This window comes from Periplaneta americana, chromosome 9 (assembly GCF_040183065.1).
Source record: "Periplaneta americana isolate PAMFEO1 chromosome 9, P.americana_PAMFEO1_priV1, whole genome shotgun sequence".
NCBI classification, from domain to species: Eukaryota; Metazoa; Arthropoda; class Insecta; order Blattodea; family Blattidae; genus Periplaneta; species Periplaneta americana.
In genome coordinates this window covers 40059858-40076522 of record NC_091125.1, presented here as the reverse complement: position 1 = coordinate 40076522, position 16665 = coordinate 40059858, and the positions used below count along the sequence as shown (strand labels likewise).

General features: G+C 35.7%; 1 protein-coding gene and 1 long non-coding RNA gene across 3 annotated transcripts in view; both read right to left on the bottom strand.

Moving 5' to 3' along the window:
• LOC138705851 (adenylate cyclase type 6) overlaps positions 1-16665 on the bottom strand; it is an 896572-nt gene that overhangs the window by 701811 nt on the left and 178096 nt on the right. The gene's annotated exons all lie outside the window — the stretch shown is intronic.
• On the bottom strand, positions 9157-15500 carry LOC138705849 (uncharacterized). Its single transcript, XR_011333839.1, has 6 exons — positions 15057-15500; positions 13947-14103; positions 13596-13846; positions 13208-13333; positions 12774-12981; positions 9157-12570 (listed from the first exon to the last, which is right to left on the bottom strand). It is a non-coding gene; the product is annotated as an uncharacterized lncRNA (long non-coding RNA).

Genomic DNA, 16665 nt, shown 5'->3' with positions numbered 1-16665 from the left:
TCTGTAACTCGCACGCACAACGTGCTAACGATATTTCATATCAGTCTCACCTTGTTGATATCCCATTTTACCTTTAGTTATTAATCAGATCTAGACAGTATTTCTTTACTAAACCTTCACTGTGTTTATTTGTAACAAAATGTCATGCGTAAAAAAAGTTAATAACACATAATACAAGCTTTACCTTCTTTCTTAATAAAAAATCTTTCTCTTTCGACTCATCTCTAAAGGGAAATGATCTGGGGATTACATTGTTTTTCACTTAAAACGAGCCGCCACTTACTGCAGACGCGAGCAAACTTGTATACAGACAACAGTACAGAGTCCGCTCTACCTGCACTGAGGTTGTGTTCACACTTCGAGAGCACGAGTTGCCCACCCATGTTCTATACGGACTTATTTATTGTTAGCCTTAACATTTCAATTATCTTTTTGTTTCATGTTCCAGAGAAGAAAATATAATAATTTTAAAGGACTAACAGACATCTAATTTGTGGGTTAGTAAAGTCAACTCCATTACAGGTTAAATTGGCCCAGAGGATGGCGGGAAGTTAAGGTTCCCATTATTAGACAATCGACATTCTTTGGCAGTAAAGGCTGTCTGTCCTACGTGCCCGCCGCCTTTACCTCCAAGGAAATATCCCTGGTATTCTCTTTTGTTGCAGGTTGAGTAAACACCAGGGCCGGAAAGGGTTAGATCAGTGGAGAAATTCGGCAATCGAACCTGCGATCTTCCGGCTTTGCAGAGTTACGACATAATCAAATAGCCGCCACTGACTTCATTATGAATTATCGTCCGAGTTAGTACAAATTTATTTGAAATGTAGACTTTTCGTTTACTTCCCCATCCAATTTGGCTCAAATTTCATTCATGGCCTACCTTAACAAGGAATACAATACTACTTCAGCACGTTACATGTTACAATTTACTGTACACGCTTACCTGTTAAAGGAGGTGTTCCATCTATCGGCAATGCTCAGTTTTGTGAACAAGAGTAAGTTACATCGCGGACCGCTTCTTGTAAAGCATAACATGACGTTTACAACGAATGAAGTCAGTGGCGGCTTGGATCCAAATATTCGCAATTATCTCACAAACGTCTCGTTTGCGGGCCCATGTTTACTGGAACTTTTTTGCTTCTATTATATTGTTGTGTCAGTGTACCTGGGGAAACCCAGGAAAGGAATACGTATCCTAGCATGAAAGGTTTTTGATTGCCCCTAACAATAATTATTTTAAGAAAAGGCACCATCAAGTTAACAATTTAATGAACAAAAACCAAACAGAGTAGAGAGTATTACTACAAATTACAAATACTATACTAAAGTAACAAATTATAAAAATAGATACACAAAAATAACCCCGAATATAGGGCTGGTGGCAAAGAATAATTTTAAGGATACCCAAAATGTAATACTAACTAAATATTTCTTGGAAAGAGAAAACTAATGATTTAACATTAGATGGGGAATAATAATAATAATAATAATAATAATAATAATAATAATAATAATATCCACTGGGAAAATATACAGGGACATCATTTTATTTTTACTTCAATTTTTATTGTACCTGAGTTTTTTAATGTACTTCACTCCCATCCCTTCTACTAATGAAGTTTCAACTGTTCTTCAAACAGAATCAAGGCCGCATATATTAAACAGCACTGAGTTATTGAGTTTAGTACGTTCCAGAAATATGTTCGCGTTTTCCAATGAACTTTCAATATTGAATCATATTTTCGCACAGGTACTGTCCGTTTGCCTACGTCGCATCCCGATTTCCCCCACCTGCTTCTGCACGCCCCTCTGTGAAAGCAGGGGTGTCTTAGCTCTTTTCTGAAAACATTGATTTCTGTTAGGAATTGGACGTTTACGTAATATTATAAAACTGTTTAAAATAACTTAAATAAAAGGGCCTCGTTAAGTAATTAACTGTCACATGATTTCCCTCCTTTCTACGATCCTGCGGCATAACCACTTGGACGGAAAGTAGATAGCATGTCTGAGCAATTTTATCTGTGCGGGTCGGGCAGAAGTGAAGATTGAATTTACAGTACATATGGTACTCTTTTATAGAGTAGGTACAGAATTATTTCAACATGAGTTACTAGTACGAAGGACGAAACTGGTAATTGGAATTAGATGCAATAGTCTATAGTGCGATAATATGCACAAAAGAACTGAAGCCTCTATCGAAATGAACGGCCACCATTTTCAAAAATGTGTTTAAATATCCATATTATGATTATTTTTCAATTGAACTTCATTCTCTATATTGTACGCTAATGTGCTGTAGACAGTATAATATACACTGCATAATGAATACGTTCGCAAGGATAACTCAGTTTGTGAGTAAAGACACTTATTCTTAATACAGTACTGCATTCTGATTAAACAAAAACCTAATGAAAATTATCGAACTCAAAATCGCAATATTTCCTAGTTTACGTAAATGGATGAAGTACTTTTCTTCCCTCCTATAAGTTACCTAGTAAAGTGATTTGTTTGTGTTTTACGCCGGTATCATCGAACTCCAGTCGTGGAAGGAGGTAGCGAACGATGTTTCCGGTTCTCTAAAGGTATAGCCAGGTTAATATTAAAAATGTTAGTAAAAATAAAATGATGTCCCTGTATAAATCCTGTGGAATTACAAACAATATCCACACTGGACAAGAGCTGGCTCGAGCCAAAGTAATAAAGTACAGAACTCCAACCTTGGGACGATGCGGATCACAATCCGCGTAGCAACCCAGTCATAGACACGCACAACTATTACCACACACCAAAATTTTCCATACTAAGAATCTTCTCTAGTCGTGTAGCGATGATAACAATACTCCGCAACTCGGAATATAACCAATGATAGAGAGCCGGCCAAGGCTCTGCTTACGATGAGATGGGTCGTAGCTGGGTCTGTGCGGCTATAACACCAAATCAGCGTCCCGTCGAAGTGAGTCCTCCTTATAGTCGACTATATTCCCGTCCAGTTAGCCGGGCAAACCCAAGCTTTGACAATCACGGGCTGCAGGCTGCCGACGAGTGATAAGCTGAAACTCGCAGACAATTTGTTCTGGGTATCTCCTCCTGCCGAGTGAGCTCGTCCCCACGAGGCAGCTGGTTCCTTCTTCACCAGGCAACGTACCCTCCTCTACAATCCCCCAGTCTCCAATCGGAGACGCGCAAAAAGGGGGTGCATTCAAGAATAGAAAACAACAAAATATAGCCACCAACATACAAAAAATATCCCTGCAGCATGTACTGTAAATATAGCACAGTATACTTCCAACCGTTTCAGTTTTCAAAAAATTTCCCTGCAGCATGTACTGTAAATATAGCACAGCATACTTCCAACCGTTTCAGTCTTCAAAACATATCCCTGCTGCATGTACTGTAAATATAGCACAGTATACTTCCAACCGTTTCAGTTTTCGCTATTAATTTTGATACAGCCTGTATAAAAATCATTCTATCACCCCAGAAAGAATGCATACTCGTGTTCAGGAGGCATTCCACGAAATTTTAAAACAAGTATTTAATTAATTAACAAAAAATAAAAAGTAAAAAGAGAAAAAGGAAAAAACATATTACAGTAATTGAAACTTTATATTATGTAAGTATTATGAAGTAGTATGCAATCTGTCAGGAACATTATTTGGTTCACATTAATTATAAGTTTATTTACTTTCACAACCTAATATTCATTAGGTAAACAGAGTTGCAAAGTCTCGAAGTTGCTATAACAGTAAACTTACGGTTGAGGCTTTGCGAGAGCGTTTAAAGCGTGTTATCCGTTAAGGATGGAGCTCGGCGTTGTTACAGGAATTACAACATACAGACAGACATCTGTGTGAATAATTTTACAAGATTTAATAAATACATTACATACAATCTTTGTCTAATGTATATAATAAGAGATTATAATTGTATTACACGTATTCCGAAGTTCATTCATAAGGATGTGTGTACAGTATTCAATTCAGAGAAGGGAACCATTGAGAAGAACAGTACATTAAATCCAAGATATAACAAAGCTACATAAGATTAAATAAATTTGTAATTCAATACGAAGAAGAGAATCAAGAAGCGAGACGGAACTTTAAAATCGGAGCTGCAGAATTTAAGCTTTTGGGAATAGTAAGCTGAGTGTGCAGATAAGGAACGAAAACATTCGAAATTACACTAGTATCCAAAAGTTAAGCATAATTAGTAAGACAGAGAAATGAAAAGGAGAAAGGTGAGAGATCGCCGTAAATATTTATTACAGTGTGTACCTGTCTTTTGCTCTTTGCATACATCTCCAGCTTTGAATAGACGCGTGACTCAAGGGTAAACAAAACCAGAGTATCAGACCCAAGCGGCTCATTCGTTATTGTTCTCTTATTGTGAGCAGAGGGTAGTTTCATAGCAACCAACATGGCACACAGACGCCAATTGGATCCTAGTTTGCAGGGTAGAATCATCGGACGCTTAGAAGCAGTTCAGACACACACCTAAGTCTCAGCAATCCTGAATGTGCCACAAAGTGCCATTTCTAGGCTTTGGCGACGGTTCCAAGACACAGGAGATGTTCGTTGTATGCCAGTAAAAGGTCGCCCACGACTCACAACGCCGCAACAGGACCGATATTTGACCTTAACTGCACGACGAAATCGGAGGATGCCTCCAAGAAAACTGTCCTCAGAGCTTGCAGCCGCCTCAGGAGTTGAGGGTTTCTCGGCAAACTATGTACAGCTCATGCGTTTTGTCAAGACACTCGCGATTTGCAGTAGGAACAACGTTTCTGTAGAGGGGGTAAGAGTAAAAGGGAAGGTCGGGCGTATGTCTACCGAGTTCAAGGCAAAGGCTAACCCATTCTTCTATAATTCGTAAGTAGACTCATCCGATCTCGTGCGCAGCTCTGTAGGAAGAGTGGGGGAGTGTCTTGACAAAATGCATGAGCTGTACCGAAGGCTCAGGGCAGTCTACCTCTATACCAGACGTCCAGCAGTGTGTGTCCCGCTCACTCCAGTACACAGACGGTTCCGTTTACAGTGGAGTCAGCAACGTCGAAATTGGACCTTGAATGAATGGAGAAACGTGCTCTTTACAGACGAGTCCAGATTCAGTTTGAAAAATGATTTTTGTCGCACAGCAATCTGGAGAGAACATGGAATCCGCTTTAATCCGATAAACATCATGGAAAGGGATTCATTTGGTGGTGGCAGCGTATTCGTGTGGGCAGACATTATGTTCAATGGGCGTACAAATCTGCAGTCTCCCTGGTGGTACTGTTAATGCCCAGAGGTACAAATATGAGGTACTGCAACCGCATGTGCGACTTTTCAGAGGTGCAGTTAGTCCACACTTCATCTTCATGGACGATAATGCACGTCCGCATAGAGCCAACCTGGTGAACTACTTTCTTGAAAGTGAAGATATCCTCCTCATGGACTGGCCAGGGAGGTCTCCGGATATCAACCCTATAGAGCATGCCTATAGAAGACGAGTTGCAGCCCGCCAGCCTCCGCCGAGGACAAATCCAGACCTCCGCATTGTTCTTCGTGAGGAATGGGGACAGCTGTTCGCAGAGCTCTTGAACCACCTAGTAGAGAGCATGCCACGCCGCTGCGAGGTGTGTGTAGCCATGAGGGGTAATTACAATCCATGTTAACCGCTCAGCACCATCACTGTTCTTGTGGAAGTGATAATCAGATTTTGTAATTTTGTAAAAATGTGTTTCTATGTTTTTAAAAGAAAATAATCTGATATTTGTTACTCTGTTGAATACCAGATCAATTGTGATTCATTTTTACAATGTTTTGTGCTATTCTGATAGTTTGGTAACAAAATATTGACTTATGATTAACTTTTGGACACTAGTGTAGTTAAAATATATTCACATAACGACAAAATAAGAGTAATGTAAGGAGAAGTGAAATGAGTGTTACAGAGAATGGAAATTGGAATATTATAAAACAAAAATTTTAACTGCAAAAAAAAGGCTTGATGTTCGAGAAGAGACAGAGAGATGTATCAAGCATTAGTCTATCACTGATAGGCAAAACTGATGCAAGAAATTAATTGAGTAGTAGTCATAACAGTGCGCTCAAACACAGCGAATGCGTTCAGATATAACGAACACCACTATAACGAATTCTTCCGGTGTAGCGAAAAAAATTCGTAATACCCGTCCATGTCTCCATAAGACGCAATGTAAAAACTGTTTTATTTTTATGATCGCTGGTATTACGAAAATTTCGCTAGAACGAAAAGAAAATAATGTCCCCATATCAAAATATAACCTATTGAACAGTTTACTTTGTATATTTTTTCACTTAATTGCATAAATGCAAATCGTAGCCCAATTCAATGAGCGGGCTGTTCACACAGCTCTCTGAACAGTATTTCCTCGCCTAGGCCAGTCTCCTAAAAGAGCATCTTTTGTGACAAACCGAATCATACAAATTCAGCATAGGTATGTATCTGTAGAGAGTTTCTATGTTTTGCCCATGTGTTAAAGAAGAATAATATGCAGTTAGAAAACAATTTCACTTTTCTATGCACCGAATATAGCCGCGTCTGTGGCTTAAGTGCTTGCGCGCAGGTCTTCCAACCACATAGCCCGGTTTCGATTTCCGGACAGGTCGTGATGGAGTTTGCGGACAAGCATATTTTGCAGAAGGTTTATCGGGGTACTTCCGTTTCCCTCTCATTCTACCAACACTCCCCACTTCCCCCTAACTTCATCTTTCATCTTCAATAGTAAAAGTAGGCTGTGGTGAAGTCTTGGCAGTAGTACGGGTTTCCGATGCTGACATCGGAAGGGCTTGGATTTACGGGCATCTGGGGCTTGATATCAGTCTGTCTACTTGTCTGTGAAATGGAACTTTACTCTATCAATGGCTTAGACAGGATGGCCCACCTGTCAAGGTCGGATTCACGAATGCCACCCAGACCGCCTGTCGGACTTAGACAATCATCGTAAATACAGAATGAACCGTAACTAATGTCATTTATTTCAGGGGGTTATTCTTTGAGATATTTCAAACAAAAAAGGTTTAATACAATTTTACTTGTTTTTACTTCAATCATAGTCTAGTATATTACTCACGAAGCTTGAGTTATGAGGGTACTAGGAACAATAGACAGTGCAGGTACTATTTTGCATTGTCTGTAATGAGGCGATAGTAGTGGTTAGCAACTATCTATGGATGCATATTTACTACGTATTGAGCTTCGTGACTGTATATACTAGACTGTGCTTCAGTTTTCGAGATTAAAAATTGTTTTATATGAAACATTTCATAGCGTGTTTTGTGAGTCATTAATTTAATTTCCACTATGATCAGTCAATTTAAGAGAGCAGTGTATTATGATAATATATTATTAAAATAATTTTAGTTTTGTTCTTTAAATGTGCAGAAATTTGATCCGAAGAAATGTAGGCCTAACATTGTAAAATTCCTTTGCAGAACGAAAAGTTACATTTGTTCGTATCAAATTTCTGTACATTTACAGGACAAAACTAAAATTCTTTCAATCATTAACCATACTACACTGCTCTCTTAAATCGAGTGATAATATTGGGAAATAAATCAATGGCTTTCCCAAAATACAATATGAAATGTTTCGTATAAAATAATTTTTATGTCTAAAAGGAAGCAAAAACGAACAAAATTTTATTAAACTTTTTTTGTTTGAAATATCTCAAAGAATAATCTCCTGACATTAATGACATTATTTACGGTTTACTCTATAAATTATGGTACACAATGGACGAAAGTGTGCCTAAGAGAACGGACCTATCCTCATAACGCCAGCCAGCCAACCTTTACACCGAATATTTTGTTATTATCTTGTGAGAGACACTTCGGCTGTTTCTGTTTTATAAAATGTGCTGTACCCATAGTCTTAGGAGATTCTCATTGAACAAAACTTCAGAGTGCAGAGAGTATTGTTAAGAAAACACGTCAATCAATGCAATAGCGAAGAGAAAATGTAAACGTTCAAGTCTCTTTAGAGGAAAAATTAACTAGGCTATTTTAGAAATAGCAATTTCATCTGTCACCAAACTACACCGACACTGTATTACCATGCAGTTGATACAGAGTCGTCAAACAACCGATTAAAATCATTACACCTACCTACACAAGTAGCGGGACTTTGTCGTGCGAAAAACCTAGCGAAAAGTTATACGTCTCATTGTGACTTAAGGTGTTCATAGCAATAAATTTTACAAACAATGTTTCCATCGTCGGTCAAGCATTGACATGACATTAGACCACGCTAAGCACTACTACGGAATCCTGATAGTTATAAATATTTAGCTTCAGTTCAAACTTATTTAGTAAACAAGTATAAAATAAACCAAAGAACACAAACGTTGGTGGTGGTGGTGGTGGTGGTCATAATAAGAATAACAATGCGCTCAATTTTATGATGCTTCCAATAGCAAACTTCGGTTTTTTAAACTGGCGAAGAAAGAATTTGATAAAAGGGAATACCTCAACCGCAAAACTAGACCTACAGGATTACTGTTCTCGCGCTTTTTTCATCTTAAGACTGAGGTAGATCTAAATAGCTACTGCGAAGTTTTGCAGTTCACCAGCAATGACAAAGGCTATACATCCTAACGATTAATTTTGCTGCTATAGCATCGGTATATCAACGATTTTATCACTTTATTGTCTCGTGTCTTTCTGACCGCGTCAGAGAATTATGAAATTAGGTGAATTACTTCCTATGTTGACAGGTGGGCTATCCTACCTCAGCACTAACATAGTCAGGTCTCATCTCCAGACGACAATCTAATAAACCCTCAGAGCTCAGAACCCCAAGCCCTTAAGTCCCTATCAGCACCGAAAACCTATAGCCTACTGCTGCCTATAGTGAGGATCACGTAAGTTCAGTTCCCAAACAGCAAATATTTCCGCCTTGTCAGTGTTGCCAACTGTTACCAGATATCACCACATGTAGTAAAATCACGATCCTATGTACTGAATGACTTCTTTACTCACCGTACTTTACCTTAATGTTGGAAGGTTATTCTAAATAGTTTCAATAATAATGAGAAATGTATTGCTATGTTCTATTCTTTTATTCCTTTATATTATTATTATTAGTATTAGCATTAATAGGTTACTAGACGTAAATATACAACAAAGTATAGTATATAATATTCAAGAATCAAATCTGTTCCAAGACCAATTAAATTATTGTCACTTCACTTCAAAGATTCCAGCGTACATATACTGTACTTCCTAAAGGTAGATAAATTAATAACCAATTGACTTTTGGTTGGAATTCGAATGAACTTCTGATTATCTTTTGAAATTAGTAAGGAAATGGATAATACAACTAGGCTAAAACTGAAATAATAATAAATCAACTTACAAAAATAATTTTGGTCCTTAAAAGCCATAAGTAATTTCACTTCTAGATACCTTTTTAAAGATTTCATTTGTTTGTAAATTGCTTAATAATGCTACACTTACACTTATTATTTCTGCAACTCCACGTCTGTCATTGAAAAAATGTATGATACATAACTGTGAAGTCTCTTTTTGGCTCTTGTGTCCTAAATTTAAATAAGAAAAAGCAAATGATTCAAGAAATGTGAGCTGGTGAAAATTAAATACTCAATTAATAAAATAATTACTACCAAAAGAATATTTTATTAATTCTATACAAAAGATGGATTACACAGAACAGATGGCCAGAAATCATAGATTTATACACAACATACAGCATGAAACGATCATCAAAAAATGCTTTTTGTACACAATAACATCTTTCAAACGAAGTGAAATAGCCAATAAGTTCAATAAATATTATGCTAATAAGTAATAACTATAATTAATAATTATCTACAAGCTGTAAAAGGGAATAAAATAGTATATTGTTGAAATTAGGGGGTTATGGTTTATTACGTGTATTTATAATTTTAATTACTTTTTCTACATTTAATTATATTTTAATTTCTATTAGATTAGTTGGTGGTGTGGTTGTTAGTTTTATCTGTGTACGTCAGACTATTAAGGAAAAACTGAAAGAAATATTAAATCTACTATCTACTTTATATAACAATATTTAATCAAGAACTGAATATTACTATTAATTTAATAACATAAGACCCAAAACATCTCCAAGTCCAGACAATACACATGCTGATTTTCTTAAACATGTTGGCAAACAAGCAAACTCACTACTTTTATCTTGTAATCTCATCTAAAATACAATATCTGTCTGGAGAAAATCTATCATAACATCAATTTTGAAAAGCAATTATTCAACTAATATCTTTTCGAGTTATCGACAGATACCACTTACTAGTATGATAGCCAAAATTATGGAAGAGATGATTTCATAGATTGAATTGGTTCCTGGAATCTAGTAACTAACTTTCATTTTATTGGGTTGACTTTAGAGAATTGCATTCAACAAATGGACAGATTTTAAATTTTAGTCAAGATATTAAAGATATTTTAAACAGAAAACAAAACAACTTAACAATTTTCATTTATTTTCAAGGATCATATGGCTCTGTAGATATAAATCACATAAGAAATTGCAAACTTAGGGTGTCCATGATAAAGTGTTACACTGGGTCAGTGACTTGATTATTTGATTCATTGTCACAAATATGTAAATAGAGACAGATTCATCTGGGCTTCCCACATTGTTGTTTTCAGGAATACATTTTCCAATATTAATGTCGATAGTCTAACTAAAGAAATAGATCTTATGATAATCTCATCATTTGCAGATAATATGGTTGTCTAGAACAAAAAATCACAGTCCACAAATATTAATAAACTGAGCCAAAATCCCAACAGACTTTTTGACTCTACTTGGAGAACTCAAACTTGCTCAATTAAGGGAAACTTTACTAATAAAACACAATCCCAAGTTATTTCAAAATGAATAGTATATAAGTTAACTTTAACAGATGATGTTAAGAAATGTGGTACTTCTCCAGACATTTTAAAAATCATTAGAAACGATAAATGATCTGGTCAGTGAGTGACTACATACAGTATTTTTTATAGATGGATCCTGTTTACCAAGCCATAGATGTAGTGGTGTTGTAGTACAATACCAGTATATTCCCTTTTACAGGGAATTATATTCAAACACTTGTTTGCCCCATTTTAACCGTGACAACGCTTTTTAGCTTTTTAAACATTCTGGTTATTGTATTGTGTTTGTGTTTAGTGAAAGATTTTAGATAAGGGCGCAAATAGCCATAGTAGCTGACGCGCCCTTTTTAAACGCCACTAACTAACTAACTAACTTCAAACACTGACTAATTTTGATAGTGAAAATTTAGATACACTTTTAAGCTTACAAAATCTCCAGTATCGACTTCATAAATCTGAGAAGGCTGTCATACTATCAGATTCAAAATCAGATGTTCTTGCTGCAGTAATGGACGTAACAGCATGAAATCTCAATATTTTACAGTGTTTTAATATTTTAAGCAAAATGGTCGAATTACATCGACGACTGGTACTTCCGTGGATCCATGAACTTTATGGAGTGGGAGGTAATGAGGTAGCTGAAAGGTAGCAAAATTACTGTAAGGTTATCTATACCTGCATCTTACCACACTGTTAAAAGAATAACAAGATCAGAACATGACAATGTGGTAACAAAAATCGGAATGATTCTAAAGCAAATGAAAAAATTGCAATAGGCCATCCGGCGTCTGCTCCACGATGGAGGAAAATCCTCAGAAGAAACCAACTAATCAGACCAAATGGGGGATCCAAACTACCCTCGAGTGCAGCTCTGAATTTGCAGGCCAACGAGTCTACCGACTAAGCTACATTGGTGGCTCCACTAAAAATATGAAGTACATGGCACTCAGATTATTAAATTGACAAACCTAAACAATTATTCATCAGTTAAGCTATAAAATATAATACATAGCAAGCAAGTTAATTCAATTTAAAAGTATAAACAATTCAATCAGTTGAAATATACAGAAACTGATAATAAATATCATGCAAATTACTTCACATTACAAGCATAAACAATTCATCACTTGTGGTATACAGCCTACTATTTAATTTACAGCACATACAATTCATCAGTTAAGCTATAGACCTACAGTCTACTATTCAATTTACAGCATATATAATTCATCAATTAAGCAAAACAAAAATATAGTACAATACATAGTAAAAATAATACACCTAATTTAATAACTGAACTTCTATGAAAATCTACAGTGGCAGTACTCATATTATCACAAGCCATGATTGTCTCAAATATTTACAAAGAACTGATATTTCAGAATCTCCCCATGCCATTTCTGAAATCTCAATGAAGATATGGATCATTGTCTTGACTGTTTAACTTTACACAGCTTTCAATCATCTGGTTAAATATTGGAGTGCAAGATAACAAATGACATCAACTGCTGAACACTTGGTATCAATCAACCAACAACTTCATTACATTAAAGGGGAAAAAAAACTGAAAGAATTAATTGTATATAGACACAACACATAAGACAAGGCCGCTTCAGAACAGTAATTGGCAAGGCTCTGTTGTTTTAGGATTCTTATGTAGATTCAATTTCACCTGAAAGAAAAAAGTAGCATCTATAAGTAGTAGTAGTAGTAGTAGTAGTAAAGATAATAATAATAATAATAATAATAATAATAATAATAATAATGACTGTAAAGTATGGAAATTAATATTGCAATGTAATATCAAAAGGTGATTTCACACCATCAACTCTTATCATTTAGTACAACAAATCTATTATATTCAGTTGCAATCACCAGTAGCTGTTCTTTCCTCCATTTTGTTGTTGGCTGATTTTTCACAAGTCTGCTATGATATGCAGCACTATCCATGACAATAACGCATTGCCCTAATGTTCTCAGGTCAACAACTGTGTTTGCACCCACTTCTCAACTACAGGGCTATTCATAGCACTATGGTAGTCCTGACTTTTCTTTCAATTGCATGAAAAAATTAAATCAGCACCTGCAATAAAAATTATACCTGGGCATATAATTACGTCACATGAATTCACAGCATTTAAATAAAGAAAATAAAACATAACATCACATAACATGACATGACATGAGATCCTCTTTGGTGAAAGGCTTTCCCACGTTTTTATTTAGTCACCAATTTTTATATTTTTGTACCCTGATTTAAAAAATTACTCTTGCCAAATTTATGTAAAATATAAATCAATATAACTTACCGAGTATAAATCCACCTTTCGTTCCGGCATCTAATCTTCTACCCTCATTTGTTGGTCTATGAATAACACCATTCATGTCACTGGAAACTTCACCTGGTTTATTTCATGAATAAGTGGGTGATCATACTTAAAAAAACAGAGAGAGAAAAGCAATTCACATTGACACTCTAAGAGACACAAAAATTTTAAAGACAGGAAAACCGTTCAAGAATTTTATAACTAACCTCTAGTTATAATATGAAACTATTAATTGCAAAACATGTTGTTCCCACCTGAATTCATTACTAGTAGCCTATATTAATTGCAATTTCATATTCCACATAAGTGTTAATCTATTTGTTAGTAAAAAATTCAATCACTCAATGCCTCACAATACATTGAAATTTACCATTCATAAAAATCCAAGTCTCATCCAAGAATACTACGGGTTTAGGGTTCTCACGCTCCACATTTCTTATATATTCTCTTAAAAACGAATAACATCACTTTCTCATACATGTGTATAAGGATCCCCTTTGCTCCATAGAAATTTCATCTCTTTCAAAATTTTTTTCACCGATGATAAGGATACTCTAAATAAATATGTTTCATAATCATCATTCATATGTTCCAGAACTTTTGCTGCTGTTAGTACTTCCCCTGTAACAGTAAATGAAAATTATGCCATATTTTTATACATATGACTAATATTAGAATTACATTGCATAAATCAACACAATAATTCCTGTAACTTCCCTACCTTTATGTAACTTGTCATAAATAAATCTCGCAATTGCATCTTTCGTAAAATCATCAGCATCAGTCACTGGATGTTTACGTAGTCTATGTTTTCCTGGTGTCACAAGTGGGGTCCCCTTCTGTGAATTTCTCACATTCGTGGCTGTAGTAAAGCCAAGCTGTAATAACAAACAATAACATAACACTTCTAAAAATTGTTATATCATAAAATTCATGCATGATACCAACATTTGCAGCTATATGAATAGAAAATGATCAACATGTTAGGTTGGATCTACGATAGGTTTAAGTAGGCTAATATTTAGGTAATTCTCCAGAAAAGCTACATCAAAGAAGGCATAATTTTATTTTAATTGATTTCTGTGATATTTACATAGTGATGAACACGTGGTTTTAGTGCACAGCCACAAATACTTTCAGAACAAAAATCCTTTGACACTTACCTGTATATTCTAATGCATTGTTGTAGTCCCTCCCTCAAACTTGTTACCAATATAACATGCGAGAGGTCCATGACGAAGAGAAATGGTTAGTTTCCCAGTAGTGCGTCCTCGTCCTCTCGAGTGTTATATCTTAACAAGTACTTTGGGTGGGGTAGCTTTTCTGAAGAAACACCATATTTAATATTACTTAGACCAGTCATGAATAAATTATTCAGCCAGAGTCAACGTTCCTATGCTTTATAGAGTATGTTATATAGTTATTATATAAAACTGAATTATTTTTAAGCACCATAACAGGCCAACATTCATGTAATATTTGCTGGAATATCAAGTTAATAATTACAATATGACTTGTATTTTCTTCGGCCGATGTGGCATGTAAATTGTGATCTGAACGGTTAATTTAATACTAAAAGAGAAAACTGGAAATTTACTTTCGTGCTGTTTGATTATTTGTTCGTCTAATTTGTAAATGTATTTAAGCTATCACCTACTGCAGTATTACAGTATCTTAAATGTATTTAGTTTGGCAATATGAAAATCACTGACTTGATTAAACATCTAGGCCTAACTTAAAAATTTGTTTTGTTTGACCACAATCATGAAATTATTAGTGCAAACTCCTAAAACTGAATACCACTTTGAAATGTATGCTTAAGAATACTTACTCCTAATAATTTTCCTATTCTGGTTGTAATTGCTGTCTCCGTTAGCATAATTCCTTCTTCATTATCTTCTTTCTTCAACTCATTATACACGTGAACTACAGATTTCTGAAGCGTACTCTGAATGCCACACATTTTCTTCCTTGGAGGAGTCACTGCAACACTATTTCATTTTTTGACATAGTAATAAAAATCTAAACACGAAAGAAATTCATTAAAATTTGAAATAATATTTCTATCCATTACCCACGTGCATTATCACGCCCAAGTATATTATATTTATTCGTACTTATCCGACTATTCTTGAATTATAACCACAACGCAACACATAAAATAACTATTATGTATTAATATTAATACTAATATTAATTAATTATTAATAAGTTCGAATTTCACTATCTTCCAGTAACCGGCTGAGAAATCTAGTACAATTTTAATTTCATGGAACTCCAGTACCGGCAAATATTGTCGATATTTGCCTCAGCTGCCAACATACCAGTTACAAAATCACTACCATTTATAGTATTTGTCAGTATCGAAATTCGAAACGAAGTTGGCAAAAGAAAATTCAACCTTCAAACTAGAAAATCACCATAATCCACTAGCATTTATAGTAATGGGGGAAAAATGGTTAGGTTTCACCCTTAGGGTATCAAGTTACCTGGTCTTCCCTATAGTCTTCGCCCCATCCAAATCTTTCCCACGATGAAGTCCCAGTACTTGTGTAATAATAATAATAATAATAATAATAATAATAATAATAATAATAATTATTATTATTATTATTATTATTATTATTTATTTAACCTGCAAGAGTTAAGGTCATACACTTAACCAAGAGTAAAACTACAGTAACTACTTAAATATGTGTAAACATGTCTAACGATTCTAATCGGTTATTTAACGACGCTGCATCAACTGCGTGGTTATATTATAGCGTTGGTGTAATTGGTGACCGCCAGATGTAATCTGGCGAGATGGATGTAAGCATTCCTCATGGGACTACCTGATATTCGTCTTGCAGTTTGAGAAAACTTGGTGTAAAGGAAGGAACTCCAAGCAGCTAAACAGCTCAAGCGGGATTCGAACACACGCCCCAAGAGCAGCCTCGGACCTTAAGTCCAGCTCGCAAACCCTAAAATTATTGGTTCATAATCTTCTCAAGTACGAGGACAGAATGGGCCAAAGGCTCCAGCCTTTATTGGTAGACCATTCTTCAGTAAATTTCACATTTTTCACAACCTCAATCTTCTCGTTTCGCTAAGTCGCCGCAGTTTTTTTTTTCATATCCGTCATTGTCTTAAAGGCTGTACACTTGCGTGCTGCACGTCCCACCTACCGCTTTAAGCCAGCGAGCACAGGACGCAACCTGCGTACATCGCACGCAGCACGACCCCAGGAGCCGCTCAGCCGCGCGGAATGAGCCATCAGAGTCGACGTAATTAAGTGTGCAAACAAAGTGACAATGCTGCCACAACACAGTGACCCAATAAATAAAACTTTCCTCCCTGGCTGGTTCTATATATAGACCAAGTCGTCTTAAAGAGTCCATCCCGGTAACTAGTGATTAGTGGTTCACGTTCACTGAAAGAAACCCTCACTACGTATGCGA